Source organism: Protopterus annectens, chromosome 5.part0 (genome assembly GCF_019279795.1).
Source record: "Protopterus annectens isolate FY-2018-M chromosome 5.part0, PAN1.0, whole genome shotgun sequence".
NCBI lineage: Eukaryota > Metazoa > Chordata > Ceratodontiformes > Protopteridae > Protopterus > Protopterus annectens.
The window spans coordinates 815,275,086-815,289,882 of NC_056735.1; positions in this window are offsets into that span (position 1 = coordinate 815,275,086).

Consider the following 14,797-nt stretch of genomic DNA (forward strand, 5'->3'; position numbering starts at 1 on the left):
GGCAAGTTATTTGCATATAATTGAAGACTGATGTTACAAAATAATGACAGATATTAGTGTTTCAAACGTCATAACCTTCAGACAATTCATGGTAATGCAAAACCCTTTATTCTACCACCTTTCTCAGTATGTAAGGGCAATATTTACAACATGTGCATTTCATTGGGCCTTTGTCCCACTTTTATTTATAACCTTCTCCAGATGTCTTAATATCAGAGGGCAAGAGGTATGGGTGTAGGTACAGAGTGCAGTCTACTGTGCAGAAATGTACATTATATGTATAGTATATTCCACGTAGCACTGTGACTTCCAGGTATGTCAATGGCAGAGCAGTACAGAGTAATGCGGTTAACCACTGACAGTTGTGTATAGGTTGACAGGTTGCTATGATGTTAGTAGAATATTGGCCCTGAAGCCCTTATAACCCATGCGGATGAAAGTGTGGCTCATGTTGCAACATGTCAGCACACAGAGCCCCTGTCCAGCAAAGACACAGGTCCAATCACAGGACTGTATTTTGTGTTTCTCATGCACTTATACAGGGAGCACATCACTATGGGAATAGAGGCACTTGGCTTTCTGTTGACAGGGAGTGTGTCCACGGATGGGATAGTGTGTGGTACACACATCTGTCACACCAACAAGCCATACTGATATCAAGTCCAGGTTGATGCAGCGCCTACAGGTTGATGGAGTGGGCCTTGAATTCCAGATGGCCTGGATAGCTTTGTATGTCAAACAGGGGTCACCTCAGCAGAGTCTATATGGAACAGGGTAGAGGGACAGTGCTGTTAGCCTATCTGTGTAGTGGAGGTGTTTGGGGTTTGGGGTAAGGCCTTAGTGTTTGCACAACCCTGGTGTGTGGAGTCTACATGGTCTATGGTGTGTAGGTTTGTGGAGTTTTCATGTGATTTTGCATCTGAGGTTTCTAATGTTTGGGTTTTTGTTTTTTTGTGAACCTCCACTTACATGGGTGTGTGTAGTGTATTTGCAGGTGATATTTGCTGACTCCTTACACTGCATGGCACCTATGTTACTGCACAATTTGTTCTAGTGTGCACATTTTCCATTTGTTAGGCAAGTGGTTCCCTTTCAAAAAATACAAAAGCACCTTCCAACTACCGAAAAACTCACTTCACAAGAGACAACACCAACAGCATAACCATGAAGAAATACATTCACAGAGATGATGTTAACGTTTAACTTTTTATTACACATTCTGGTACCTTGGCCATTCTCCTTCAGTGGAACAATTTACTACCAAAAAATATCACCTCCTTATATACCAATATTACAATCAATCATCGGAACAATTAATTAATCAATTAAATAATTAAATAATTAATTGTCTTTGTTGACTTATTCTGTTAAAGTGCAATCACAAAGTGCATAATTCTATACAATTAAAAGGGAAAATACTTTTTTGATATCAAAAACATTATACATCCAACAAATGCCATACAAGCAAAATATGCAATGTGAACAAATAATCCGTATGTGCACAAAAGCATTTATATAAAAAATTACTATAAACCTAACAAACTTGTGCACTTATGAAAAAAAATATAAAGATTTTTTATTTAATCAAACATATTGTTCACATTGCATTAACCTAGCTATTTAAATTATTGATTTGTATCATAATTTATAATCATAAATTTCATCCTACTATATTTTACAAAGTCATATTACTATCTAAATTCATTCCTCTGGGATATAATGTGTGATAATTAATTATCATTCTATATTCAAGTTTATTTAATTCCCTTTTAATGTTGCCAGTATATACTTTTGGCCATGCTAATACGCTGAAAATAAATCCCTCCATTTGTTTATTATGCTGTTGGTGTTGTCTCTTGTGAAGTGGTTCCCCTTCCCCTTATGTGTGTGTCTTTCTCCTTCTGTTGTCCAGTCGCAGGCTTTGGCCACAGTGGCTATTGTTATTTTTTTGTAGTTCTGATGTGTGTGGGGTACATACCATTACATCACAGACAAGGTTGTGGACTTCATACCTCTGAGTGTACCTGTTTAGCAGGTTGTCCATCATTGCACCACTCCATTTACGGTGGTCCTTAGTTTGTGTTATTATGAGGCTATATGTGGGTCTAGCTGTCATACCATCACAGACTGACATCTGGACAAGCCCAACTATGATGGTCAGACAAAGGCCCACACATGGGGACAGGGTGTTAATAATGTTCTGCCAAACACAGACATTTGGGAAAATGGTTTGGTAATTGCTTGTTTGCTCTTATGGGTATGATGTCTGCTTCGCCACTGTCTGCTGTTGCTGGTTTTGACATGATCCTTTCTTGTTTTGCAAATAGTTGTCAGGCAAATGCAATGTTAGGACAAGTAGAAATGATATACAAGGCATACTTGTGTTCCTTCTGTGACAACCTGTGTCATTCCAGGGGTATGACTGTTGGCCAGTGACATGTTGTCAGTGCTGACACAGAAAGGTGGCAGCCTTTTAAAAACTGGCAGTACACTGACCTTCAGGTACCTGCTGTTCTACTAGGCACCATACCTCTCAACTTCTGAGAGCCAAAAATCTGGACAAAGCCATAAGTAATTGGGGGACAGAGGCCTAAATATAGGAACTATTTTTAAGCATAATAGCCAAAGATATAAACATCAAAATCCGGAATGCCGAACGTATTTCCTTGGCCAGCAGGGTGATCGTGGGGAAGAAGAAATATATCCTTTTTCCCACTGTAGTGCAATCTTGGAGTTGGTATATTTAATTGGGGGAGTGTGGGGGGTGTAGGGGGGCTTGCCTACCCTGCAAAAGTATGCTTAATGAAGTTTGTGTAGGTTTTCCTTACCTGTATGGCACTGTTGTTTTTGGAAATGTGTTTGGCGTTCCAAATTTCGATGTTTACGTCTTTCACTATATTAGCAGTTCAGTGTTTCTGTGTCGCTGTTGTGGTATTCACTCTTGTGAGCATTCGGTCTTTTAATATAGACACATAAAAATAATATAAGAAAGTAAAATATATATATATATATATATATATATATATATATATATATATATACATATATATATCTATATATATAATGGTATAAGCATGGCATGCCCTATGAGTAGTATATTATTTGCATTATTTATAAATACATTAGTCAGAGGTGATACTTATATTACTAATGAAGGGATAAAAATTCCAGTCATGTTTACCTATTCAGATGATATATTGATTTCATGAAACAAAGTCTGGATGAAAGAAGTTATATGGTATATAGGTTCATAGGTTCATAGGTTCATACTAGGCTATCTGCCCTAGGGCATTTATAAGCCTAGCCAGAGTGTGTGTGGCTTTCACCACCCCTTAGGATGAGAATACTATACCCATAAGTTTGCTGTGCCTTTGTCCAGCAGTGACACAGAGATGATTCCCGGGGTAAACCTACGATCTCCCATCCACTCATCAAGATTTCTCTTGAACAGAGTCAGTGAGGCGCTCTGCCTTACATGGACTGGGATTCTGTTCCATAGTGTAGGGAGTCTCTGGGTGATGAATCTGTCCCTCCAGCACGTCCTATTTATATCCGTGTTGAGGTTTAAGTCTCTTGCTCTCATGGCTCTGGTGGATTTGGATTTTTTTGAGGTGGAGCATGTCCATTAATTCTGGGTTGGAAATGGCCTTGTATGTCAGGCACAGATCACCTCTGAGCAGACGGTATGCGACTGAATAGAGCTGGAGTTTCTTCAGTCGGGCATCGTATGACATATGTTTGAGCCCCTTTATCCTTTTGATGAGGAACTTTTGGGGTCTTTCCAACTGCTGCAGGTGTTGGATAAGGTACATTCCGAATGGGGCGTTGTACTCAATCATTTGTCTGATAAGTGAAGAGTACAGGGGTACAATGACCTCTCCTGATCTGGATGTGAATCCCTTCATGATCAGGTGGGCAATGTAGAAGGTCTTCCTAACCACTTTGGCAATGTGAGTGTCAAAAGAGAGGTTACTGTCAACTTGGGTCCCCAGGTCCCTGATAACTTCTTCCATGTTTAATGGATTACGACCTATGTGGTAATTAGGGGTTACCTTGTTTTTCCCAAAGGGTATGACTATACATTTTTTGGCATTTAGCTTAAGGCCATGGCTCTGGCACCAGTTATCCATTTCTATGAGACCTCTCTGGAGGATGTCTGTGTCTGATGGAGTGTCAATTATGGTGCCCAGTTTGCAGTCATCTGCAAATTTTGTCAGCCACAATCCCCCTATGTTTGCCTGCACTTCAGAAAAATAAATGCCAAACAAGAGGGGGCCCAGGACTGAGCCCTGTGGGACACCGCTCGTGACCGGCTTAGAGTCTGACATGGCACCAGCAGCTCTAACCCTGTGTGTTCTGTCCTTGAGCCAGTTTGCAACCCATCTTGTGACATATGGGTTTACATCTAAGCTGGTGAGCTTTTCTATGATGCTCGAGTGGGGTATTGTGTCGAACGCTTTTGCTAGGTCAAGGTAGGCTGTGTGACCTGCCTTACCCTCATCAATGGCCTTCGTGACTGTTTCGAAAAAGTCAACCAATTCATGAGGCAGGATCTGCCCTTGACAAAGCCAAATTGGGTAGGATCCAGTGTCTGTAGGTCCCCAATGTCTTTATTTATGAGTTCCATTATGATCCTCTCCATAGCTTTGCAGACAAGGCTCATCAAGCTTATGGGGTGGTAATTTCCAGGGTCCGTAGAAGCACCACCTTTGTGGAGTGGGACCACAGTTGCCGTACGCCATTCTTTGGGTACGTATCCTGTAGTAAGGCTAAGATTAAACAGCAGCCTTATGTGTGGGTTTAGTTCCTCATTGAGTTCGTGTAGCACACAGCCGGGGACACCGTCCGGTCCCATTGATGCTGTGTTTTTTGCTTTAGAGAAAGCAGCTCTCACCTGGGAATCTGAGATGTTTGGGAGGCTAGACTCTGGTGGGATAGATATTTCTCCTTTTGGGGGAGAGGGAGGGGAGAAATTTGCACTGAACCTGTCTTCCAGTATGTTGGCAATGTCTGTGGGTTCAGTGATTTTTTTATCATTTTGGACTAATTCTGAGCATATCTGGGAGTTTCCACCCAGGTTTCTAACATAGCTAAAGAAGGCCTTATGATTGTCTCTTGTGTCATTAGCGATTTTTCTCTCAAAGTTGGCCTTGGATGATTTTATGAGTGATCGTAGTTTTATGCTAGTATTGATCAGAGATGCCTTCCCTTTTAGGGATTTTGCTCTGTCATGTAGTAGCTTTCTCCTCTTGTTGTAGAGTTTGTTTATGGCTGGGGTCCACCAGACCAGGCGCCTGCCTTTGGTGGAAAGGGTCTTGATTTTATTAGGGATTGCTTGATCCATACATTCCTGGAGGTGCTCGTAGAAGGCATTTGTAAGGGTTTCAGCAGTGTGGGTTGTGGTTTCCACTGGCTCGGGGGCCTTGAAGGATACCACTCCAGTCTTAAGAAGTGTGAAGTTTGCTTTTGAGAAGTTCTTCACTGTGGTCTTTTTTGCTGGGGGTGGGGGCAGGATGTGGATCTCCAATGAGATTAATTTATGGTCTGATCTCACCAATGAGGGATATACTTCCAGTGTGGAGCATTTTGTCCCCATGTTTGTGATGATCAGGTCTAGTATATTTTCTCCTCTTGTGGGAATGGTGACTAGTTGTTCCATAGCATTTGAGTTTATGAATTCCAGGAACCTTTGGGCTAGGGTGTTGGGGCTTGAGTAATGTTCCCAGTCTATGTTTGGGTAGTTGACATTACCCAATATGATGGTGTTTGGAGAGACATTCATACTCTCCAGTGTCTTCAGGAAGGCTGTGTGGGTTTCCTGAGTTTGAAAAGGTGGTCTGTAGCATGCTACAAACTGTAGGACAGTTTTACCTATGGTTAATTGCACCTGGATGGTCTCCGATGCTTCGTGCATTGCCACTAACCTGGAGGTGTGGGTATCCTTTATGAATATGGATACTCTCTCTCCATTTGTGGTTCGGTCCGGATTTTGGGGCCGGAACACATGATATGAGGTATAACCTGATAGTGCTGGGCTGATCTCAGGTGCCTTGAACCAGGTTTCAGTCACAGCACAGACATTGATGTTCTCCATACTGAGGAGGGCTTCGAGGGCGTGCATCTTGAGGTTTAGACTTCTGGCATTGAGCAGTATTACCCTTAGTTTTTCTCCATTTTTGTTTTCTAGGGCAGTCGGTTTATCATTTGAGCCTTGCCTAAAAAAGGCACTATGGGGGTGGCAAGAGCCTTTGCCAATATCCGGAAGCCCAGGGGTGACAGGTGCAAGCCGTCCCTTGCGAAGCAGCGTGGCTTGTCAAGCATGTCATCCCAGGCAGACAGACATTGGATCCCCTTAGAATGACACCAGTAATTAAGCCAATTATTAAAGCTGATCATTTTGTCTCTGTATTGTGGCATCATTCTTGGTGAGGGTAGGATACTGCTCAGGGTCAGGGTCATACCGGCCTGGACTACATAATCTGAGAGCTCCTCTATGTCTCTTTTCATGTAGTCCAGGGAGGTACGTCTCAGGTCGTTCACACCGGCATGGACAATGACTGAGTCATACTTGTACTTGCTGTGGAGTGACCTGAGTGCTTGTGTTATGTGGTGGATTCTAGCGCCTGACAGGCAGCTTACTGTGATCTTTTCCTTGTTCAGTCTGGTGAGTGGGACTTCAGTGTGTCTGACTATGGAGTCACCTATAACAAGTGTGTCTGGCATTGTGTTTGGCCTTAAGGGCTGTGACTGTTTAGCACACTGACTTTGAGAACTATGTGTTGCATGTCTTATGTCTTGAGGTGGCAGTTGCTTGGGTGTCTGCTTTGGAGGCCTCTGTAGTTTTTGTAGATTTTTGATCAGTGCCTCCGAGTATGTTTTTGTGTGCTTATGTGTTTGTTTTGCAGTTGTGATAGTTCTATGTGAAACTGGGTTTGTGGTGTGTGTGGTTTCCTTCTCCCCCTGTCTGGTCTTGCCAGTCCTGAGTTGAGAGAGCTCAGCCTCCAGTTTGGCTATATAGTTGCATCTCTCACATGTATTTGTGTTTTGTGGGAAAAGGAGTGGGTTGTCTGTGTACATGAGGCAATTGTAACATTGCCTCAAGATGCCCAGATTCACCAGCTGAACAGGAGAGGACGCTAGCAACTGACCCTTCGACATGCTAGAAAAAGTGAGAAAGTTTGCTGTGTAACTGAGTCAGAAGGGACCTATAGGGAAATGGGTACTCAAGGGGATTCTAGGCTAATGTAGTACTTTGTTTAGTATATAAGTACTTTACCTATATAAAAATGCGTTAGGAGCAAGTGTTGAGCTTTTGAGATAGAGCATAGACTGTTTAGATTGCAAGTAGAGAAGTTCTAAGGGAAAAATTGAAGAGCAGACTTTACGGAGCCAGAAATAGTTTAACCTTGTTTAACCGGCGCTGCCCAATGGTGCTCTATGGGCAACTCCTCGCTAAATCACGCAAAAGCGCGCTAAAGCGGGCTTTATAGCAGGGGGTTGAAAAGAGCTAGGAATTGACCCAAAATGGCCAATAGACTACAAGTTTCTGGCTGGAACCACTGCTCTAGGGACAAATAGGCTGCTCAGTGCTCCCCACTCCCACTGGTGAACAAAGAAGCTTCCCTTTATCCAAATAAGGATATGGAATAGCACAGGAACCAAGCCAAAGCCCAGAGATCAGCAAACTCTGCTCTGAAGACTGGACTATTCTAGTTTAGTAAGGCGGGAAAACAAGATTTTTTTTTTTTTTTTTATATATATATATATATATATATATATATATATATATATATATATATATATATATATATTTAAATATAATAGGCACGACTTTAAAAATAGTAAAAAAAGTAAAACACTGTGGGATATAGTAAATATGGGAGGAGTATCGTTATCAGTGAAAGAGATATCTGTGTTAGAAATTAGATTTTGGGGAAAAGTAAACAAGAAACAATGGAATAGGATACCAGATGAAATTAAGGAGCTTTGTTGTTTTGTGAAAATATACAAGCTATTGTTTAATAAAAAAGGTTTATTTGATGAATTCAGTTATACTGGGAAAGATTGCATATTTAGCTAGTGTCTATATGTTGCCAATAATCTATGAAAAAGAAATATTACAAATATTTTTTTCTTTTATATGGGGTTCATGATAGAAGTCAGTGAAGCGAGGAGTCTTATTCATGGTCAAGGAAGATGGAACCTTATGATTAAGAAATTCAATTGCTTATGTTGCTTCTTTGAATTTGTAGAAAGTTTTGTTTGGATAAATGATAAAAGTGATATGTTAGTAGTAATTTTACTAAAGTACAAATATAAGCAGCATTGGGATATACTAAAAATTGTTTAAATGAATTAATGAGATGTTATCAAGAAAAATCTTTTTATAGAAAATAAAAATGATAAAACTGAAGATGAGAGGAAAGAGTGATATAAAAATATGATGTAATTATATTATGTTAATCCTTGGACTGAGCTACTTAATAAAAAAATTTAAGCTATAAAAATATGCAAAGCATGGTGTAATAAGCAAGTTGAATGTCAGGATTTTTAAGGTGATTAGTGTTGAATATATTGCCAGTAAAGGGAAATATGTAATTTAAAAATCAGTGAAAGAGTTTGTATATATTGTTATAAAGAAGAAACTATAGAACGCCTTTTTTACTATATATAAGGGTTGCAAAAGTGTGGAAAAATTGTGTAAAGGAATTTGTTTTGAAAATGTAATGCAGGTAAATTAAATAACTATGGATATGATTATGAATGGATATTCTAGCCATAAAAATAAGGGATATATTTGTATAATACATAAAAGATTATTTTATGTTGTGTGGACTATTTGACATGAAAAACTAAATGAAAGCATGTTTAATGATAAGTGGAGACTAGCATTAACTTTAAAAAAATAGATGTTGGTTGTGGAAAAAGGAGTTTTGTTGAAATAAAATAATGATGGTTTAATATAATAATGACAAGCAAGATATCTATGATTGTATGAAAATAACAGAAAGCAATATAATTTTTTGTACACTGTATACATTTGTAAATATGTAAGTTTGTAAATAGTATTGACCATGGTGTTTTTAAAGACCCCTTACTGTTTTTAGTCCCATAGTCAGAGTGCCAAACACCAGAAGGAAATGTGATGGAAGATGGAGAAGAGGACTGTGTTTGAGGAGATGTAGCTGTTTTGAGTGACATTGCCGTGTTGGCTGAGGTGAAGGAATACATGGTTGTGAATACAGAAATTGAAAATGCTGTTGAAATGGATACAAAAGTGTGGGTAGTTCAGGACCACAGATTATTTTAACTATATAACAGCAAGGTGGTTTGGGAAACAAAGTTTTAATCGAAATGATAGAAGAAGCAGAACCAGATGATGTAAGTGCAGTCACATGGTCAGACACAGTGGCTGGCAATTTGTTGGATGAAGAAGTTTTGCCTGATCAAATAATGATACATGGAACTAATAAAAATATATTTGTAAGTAAAAAAATGGTTAAAAAACAAGAGAGAACAAACTGTGAGTTATTCTGAGGTTGTGACTAGAGGTAATGTGCAAAAGGGTGAAAATGTTTTTCAAAGACAGAAATTAACATATTAGAACAAAAACATGTAGTGGAGAATGTCTGGACATATATTGTGTTTGAGACAATATTATTAGCATGTTCACCCACAGAGGATATTAGAGTATTTTTGCAGGTGGTAATGAAAGTTTTGCTGAAGTGACGTCTTAAAATTATGAAAAGGTTCTGTGCCCTGAAATATGCATGCAATTAGGAACCATGAAAAATAATGTTTAGAAGAAAGGTAAAATTTAAATTTAGATCAGCTGGCATTGATAAGAGTGAGAATAAATATTTTTTGAAGAGAACTATAAAAATGTATATGAAATTAAGAAATGTGAGAAAGGAAATTGCGGAATATGACATGGGATATATTAATGGTAAAATTGTTCATTTATCTAGCTATGTTGTGAATAACAGGATAAAACCATCAACCAATAATATCAGTGAAGTGTTGCTTGACACGCCTATCAGCAGCAAGATTCCTGAAGAGGAAATACAAGTATCTGGAGAAGCAACGAACACATGACTTAACAATATAGTCGCTGAACAGAATAATACACCAAAGCTACAGGAAAATAATATGAACAGCAGTAAAAGTGTGAATAATGAAAGGCCTTTAAATACTGAATTCTCCTGTTTTTTAGAAGATGCAAATGGCAGGAAAGAGTCATTGATGCAGCCATTTCAGCTGAAGGATCCATTGCCGATAAAGCAGAGATTCAGAAGCCCAGGCAGGAAAAGATACTCACTATGCCAACAGAGTTTGGAAGGGAACAAACAGAAAATGGTCAACCGCAGCAAGAATTCCAACATTTGGTACTAAATCTTTCATCCATACCTTTGACTAATGCTCAACTAGGTGTACTTAGGAGAGGGTTATCATTTATACCTTCCCAGAGGACCAACAAGGTACACATTTTACAAGAGTTAAGAATGTTTGGGAGAACATTGGCATTAAAGAATATGTTTAAAGGGGATATTGGTGAGATTAATAGATTTACTAAACCAAGTACATTTACACCCAAAATGCATCCCATGGTTAATACCTTTGTAACAGTCTGTGATAAATAAATTAGAGAACTGTGTGACAATGGTGCAGGTTCTAAATATCATAACTTAAGTAGAGAAGAAAGTGATGCCTTAGTGAAATTTAAAAATATGCAGTCAATAGAAATCACACCCGCTGACAAAGGTGGAGGGATGATTGTTTTAGATAAAGAATTTTATATAATGCAAATGAATATGTTACTCAATGACCAGTGCACATATGTAAAAATGAATGGGACAGAATTGAAAGCTATTATTGACAGGGTGTCCTTTTGATTTTTGATGTGCTTATAACAGATATGATTTCCAAAAAGTTATTTAATTATTTTACAACAGACACTCCACTTGTACCCATTATATATGGACTACTGAAAGTACACAAGGATGCTAAAAACCCACCTATGAGATCTATAGTGTTGAGTAAGGGGTGGGTGACAGAAGCGTTGTCCAAGTATGTGGAGGAATGCCTGCACCCTGTATTAGACACTTATGAACATATATTAAGAGACACCGAAATGTTTCTACAGCACTTTTATAATAAGACCAAGGGATTAACGAGTGAATACTATTTTGTGACTATTGATGTAACATCATTCACAGTTATACTGAATGATTGGGGTATAGAAAATATTAGACACCAATTAGGTATGAAACAAATTTACACAGTTAGTAAGATTAACTTGATTTGTGATTTATTGGATATTATTTTAGAAAACAATGTTTTTGTCTTCAGAGATCACTATTATATACAAAATATAGGCATAGCTATGGACACTGCTTGTGCCAATAGCTTTGCCAATCTTGCTTTAGTTCACTGGGTGCTAACATCATTCTTACAGTCTAGCGAGTACAATCAATATTTGTTGTGGTAACACGCTTTGTTGACGACATTTTTCTTCTACCAGGGGAGCTCTGAACAACAGTTACATGAATTTTTACAATATCTAGAGACCACTACTACATTTTTAAGGTTTACATGTAACTTTTCAAGTGAGAGTATGGATTTCCTTGATGTAACAGTTAGGAAGTCAGAGACCAGAAAACTAGAGACTAGTCTATACAGAAAACCTACCAGAAGGAATGCTATTTTACATAGAAGAAGTATTCACCCCAACCATATCAGTAGGAATGTCATGAAAGGTCAGATTTTGAGAATCATGAGATTGCATAATAACGAGACACAATTATCAACAGCACTACATAATCTCAGAGAGGAATTTTTAGAAAGAGGCTATTCCAAACATGAATTAGATAAATGTATAGAAGAATCATTGAAGGAAAGGGGGAATAGGGGGCAAGCCTGTTTTGCACAGCAAGCAGAATCTGCTGCTGATGTGAATAGAATAGATAATAAGAAACTTAGATTTTTGATATCATTTGCTAGCAATATTAATGTTTTTTGTGAGGTGTTTAAAAAGAACTGGAATATCTTGACAGCAATAGATGAGCCTAAGGATGTATTGGAAGAGACCCCATTGTTTTCCTTTAAAAATAAAAGATGCCTCAAGAAACAATTGTGTTATAGAACACAAACAGCTTGGCTGCCTATTGTGTCTTTCTAGGTTGGGAACTTACATATGTAGCAACTATGCAGCATGTAAGTATATACATTCCTGTATGACTTTACACATTCACACAGTCAGATAGTATTTCAGGCTAAATGCTATGCTGACTGTCGAACTAAGAACATAGTGTATGTCAGTTTTTGTCAGAAATGTATGTCTTTTTACATAGGGAAGACAAATAGAATGCTGAAGAACCGAGTATTAGAACACAATAGAGATATAATCAATAGGAAAGGAGAATATTGCAGTAGTCAAGCACATTGCGGCAGAAGGGAAGGGCCACACTTTTAAATTTTTTGTCTTAGAGGTTATTGCAGAAGGGATAAGACGGGGTGATGTGAAGAACAGGACTGAAGCAGCTGAGCAAAGGTGGATCATTAAGCATAATGCAGATACATTACCAGGTATTAATGAAGCAGTGTCACTTAAACCATTCCTTAAAGCTAGAACCCTTAGACATTAATTATATAGTTTGCGTTTTTTAAAAATGTGCATAAATGTTTTTTATTCAAAGGTTTTGATGAATTTTTAATTATGTATTTATTATTGTGTATTGTTTCTACGGATTTTAATTGATAATGAAGGAGGGTGAATTGATTGTTATTAATTAATGGTTGATTAGTAAGCATTTATAAATTAACTTAAGTCATTCAGTTGTTGTCTGAGGAAGCGGTCATAGAGATCATGAAAGCGCTTAAGTTTGTTGTGTTTTTAATAAAGAAGTTTGAATCTAGCCATGGTGGATCAGGCTCTATATATTTTCTGCATCATACTATTAGGTTTCAATAGAGCCTGTTCTTTATCCAGTGTTCTTGTTCTGTTTGCGTTTTTAAAAAAATGCATGTTGCCTAATAAAAGAAAGTGTAAAGGTTTTGAAAATGTAGCTAAAACTGTCAGAATATACTTTAAAAAAATAAATTTTATTTGTTAGGAATTGGTTTTAGAAGTATGGAAGTGATGAGAAATCAGTGTTTTTTTTTGTTTGTTTATTGGAATTAGAGAGAATTATTAACATGTGGAGGGCATTTGAGTTATCTATTATATTTTTTGAAAAAAAAATATTTGATTCATTCAGTGTGTTTGGAAAATTGGGATATTTAGGAGGTGTTACTTGTATTCCTAAAGATCTTTTACATTTATTTGGGGTTTTGGACTTAATTTGATTAAAAGGGGTTATTATATTGTGAATATTAAAAAGGTAGATTGGGGTTAAATAATTGTTACTATTTTTTGCATCCTTGCACTTGTATTGGATTTTTGAGAAAATTATTGAAGAACAGAAGGATTGTGTAAGGAAGCTTATGTGAGTGAAAAACATAAAGGAATATGGGATTTAAATCATGAAAGAAAAACATTTGGAAATGTTAGCTAAAAAGAATTCTAAGCATTTCTGAAAAGATGGGATTTAAAGTAGAGTGAGAGAATTAATAGACATGGGTAATATGAAGTGATTGTGAAAAATGTTAATATGAAAAACTATAGGAGAGTAAGAATGAATAAAGTAAGACAGTCCCCCAGATTCAGCAAGCAGCTGTGCAGGAATAAGTTATTCCTGCATGGCAGAGATTGTTCCTGTGCAGCATGGCAGCACGCCATGCATATGTATGAAGGCACGCTGCCATGCTGTAAAACAAACACGTTTCCCTGTACGAGTGCAGGGGGTGTGTCTGAGAGCAGAGCTCTCACAATGCACACAGCCCCCTGCACACCAAAATTGCCATTTGTCAATTTCAAATGAGCGAGAACGTTCGTAACACCCTCAAACAGTCAGGGTAAGAAATATGGACAAAGCCATAAGGGACAATCATCCCTAACAAGCCATAAAGTTGATAGAATAACAGGTTTAGCATAAGCACATAGCACACACCTGCCAACCCATCAGAGTAAGGAATCTGGACAAAGCCATAAGGGATAATCATCCCTACAAAGCCAGAAAGTTGATAGAATAACAGGTTCAGGTTTAGCATAAGCACATAGTGCACACCTCCTAACCCATCAGAATAAGGAATCTGGACAAAGCCATAAGGGACAATCATACCTACAAAGCCAGAAAGTTGATAAAATAACAGGTTCAGCATTAGCATGGATATTCTGAAGGGTACAAATTAAAAAAACACAAATAAATTATTTTTTGCATATTTATGTAAGAAGTAACTGATTTTTCTCAACCAGAGTAGTGTATAAGGCCCAGATGTGAGGTGCCAGTGTAACAAAGTAGTGAAACCCCCATATAAACACATCTGCCACATACAGTATAATCACACAAGAATAAATTAATATAAGGGGATGAAAGGGAAGGTAAATAAATCTATATTATGTAATGAATGTTGACTCAATCCCATACAGGTGTTAGACCAATATAAGCAATCCTAAGCATTGCACAGCTATACTGACTGAAGTAAGCAATGTGTACATATGAACACTAAGCAATGAATTGCCCAACCAAGTGGAATTGCCTATTTGTAAGCAATGCTGAACGTACCCCTTTAAGCACTGCCAACTATAGCGAAGCAGGTTTGCCTATAGCTTAGCTTAGCTCAGCATTTTCAAAACTGTTCAATCATGGCAAACGTCAGGAAATTGGCTGTATTTAAACCCCTCAGGCAGGAATACAGC